The 2,497-nt window shown below is 30.4% G+C and overlaps 1 long non-coding RNA gene across 1 annotated transcript in view; it reads left to right on the forward strand.

Moving 5' to 3' along the window:
• The window catches only part of LOC106682180 (uncharacterized), a 5,010-nt gene extending 2,754 nt beyond the window's left edge, over nt 1–2,256 (forward strand). The window contains exons 3-4 of the long non-coding RNA XR_001343379.3: nt 1,949–1,993; nt 2,062–2,256. This is a non-coding gene — a long non-coding RNA (uncharacterized lncRNA). The remainder of the gene's footprint in view (nt 1–1,948; nt 1,994–2,061) is intronic.
• The last annotated feature ends 241 nt before the right edge of the window (nt 2,257–2,497 follow it).

Genomic DNA, 2,497 nt, shown 5'->3' on the forward strand with positions numbered 1-2,497 from the left:
TATATATATATATTGTGATTCTTGGATCTTGTCGATCATTCTTGTCCTCAAGGCAATGACAGTTCTGGCACAAACTATATTTAGTCATATCCTAGCAATGTTTTTTTTCCAACGCCAAAGGAGACATTTCTGCCATTTTATTTCGTACAGCCCAGTGTAGTTTAGCTTTGTTCACGTTACTCCTGTCTGAAGTTAAGTCCGCCGTTTCCGTATATGTAAAGATGTGATCGGCTGTCATCTCACCATTTCCACATACATAGGACGCAGTCTGAAGACTCAGCCACTCCTATCCTCTTCAGGTGGTGCCGCAGATAGTCATGTCCAATAGCCAACCTGAAGCATACCACTGCCACCGCAGTGTCTAGGTTAAATCAATGGAGGGCGCTTCTTAGGGTCTAGTAATGCCGCCCAGTTGTTGCCCTCATTATCCACTCTACACCTTTCCTCTGCTCCTTCAGTGATAGCGCTTTGTGCCATTTCTTTAGCCATGTCCATGGTAATAGGAAGAAGCGGCTGTGGTTGGCTAATATCCTATCAATGTAGGACACACTATAATAGACAAATGACATGACTATGTCAACAATAAAGTCGTGAACCGTGAATATAATTTTCTTATTGATTAATCCTCAAGATCTACCAAAATACATATTGTTAACATGTTTAAACCCCCCCCCACACTCACCCATAAAGTGGGTACCCTTAATTGGGGAAAAATCATAGGTTAAATATAAAAGAATTATCATCATAATAGCTTTATTCTTAATAAGAATAATAATAATAATTGGAAGATTATTGATTGACCGTGTGTAAAGATGAAAGGAATATGGTCCGGGTGCGGTCAAAACAACTCAAATAGTAGAAATACACTATTTTTAATGAGCCAACGTTTCGTTATTGTGGCACTACTGCCGTCCCCACTCCTCCCATTACCAACGGTCATTTTTGTTTTGACTGCCGTCAAAATAGGTATGCATTCTGTCTCATCATTTGATTTGTATTCTTTTTTCTTTTTACATCTCTTTATTTGTATGTTCTTTAATATTTCTTTTGTTATCTATTTGTTACTATTACCCTTTACATTTACTATTTACTACCTTTAATTTTTCTCATTATATCTTACTTTTTTGCATTTTGTACCCCTGTTATTTTACACTTATGTTTTTGTTTTCCTTTTGTAACTATGTGTTTGTATCTTTTTTAGCCCTGAAGAAGCCCTGCAACGTGGGGCGAAACGTTGGCTCATTAAAATAGTGTATTTTTACTATTTGAGTTGTTTTGTTTTTTTTACCGCACCCGGACCATATTCCTTTCATAATAATAATAATTATAAGAATAATTATTTACTTATTTATTATTTTTCGTATACTTTACAATACGTAATTTACTTCATTCTGTGCATCCATTTATTTTATACTATATTTTATCTATTTGTTTTTTCCTAACTCTTCTTGTCTTATATTGGTTCTTTCTTTACTAGTTTTTTTCTTTTTCTATTTTTTATTAATAGATATATGTAAATAAATTTTTCTTAGTTATAATCATTTAGTACCAACATATATCAATCTTAATGCAACAATGTGATGTATATAATATGCTTTTTACATAGGTTATGCAAAATTTATTTAAAATTAAAATTAAAAAAATAAGAGATACTGAGTTCTTTTATTTTTATTTGGGAAATCTAATGTTACCAAATCAAGGCATCACCAGGACTACTGAATGTCATATTATTAAATACAAACCATAAATATTCAGTTAAAAAAAATTATTTTTCAGTTAGATCTATCAAACTACTAGCATCTCCTAAACCACTTTAAATTATGTAATTAAATACAATCATCTAAGAAAATAAAGTTCCAAATAATATTTGTTTTATAAATTTAATCACAGATACTTATGTCAAAGAAATATGTATAAAAATCTTCTCATTTTTGTATTTTTGTTTTAGGCTTAGTTGCATTCGATTATAGGCGATTCAAATTTTATATAAAACGTATGTATGCTTGTATACAATTTCGAAAAAAATAATTTTCTAAATATTATTAACTATTTTGATTACAGGTACGATGGACTGCAGATTTCGAGGTGAACTGATAAGGACAGAATAAAAAAATACCAGCAGCTAACTGGTGAACAAAAGTATTCCACTAAATATTATGTTAAATGCAAGTTTCGATACAGCTATCTGTAATTTAATTACCATTTATGATGTTTTGGAACTTAGTTTTTAAAAGTGAAACATGGTCTAAAAAGGTTTTTTTTTTTGTTTGTTTTTATAATGCTGGTGACTACTCTAGTTAATATATATATAAACCTTATTCTTTTAATAAAACAGGACTTATCAATTATTGACACTTGTAATTCCTGCTACAGGGTACTTTCTTCCAATATCGTTCAATGTTTCAAGTCACTATATTATCTTAATGGTGCAGAAATTTATTCAAAGATTTTTTTTTTTTATATTTATAATTCTTTATAATTAAATAACTTGTTAAAA

Source organism: Halyomorpha halys, unplaced genomic scaffold (genome assembly GCF_000696795.3).
Source record: "Halyomorpha halys isolate HHAL.00 unplaced genomic scaffold, Hhal_1.1 Scaffold394.1, whole genome shotgun sequence".
NCBI classification, from domain to species: domain Eukaryota; kingdom Metazoa; phylum Arthropoda; class Insecta; order Hemiptera; family Pentatomidae; genus Halyomorpha; species Halyomorpha halys.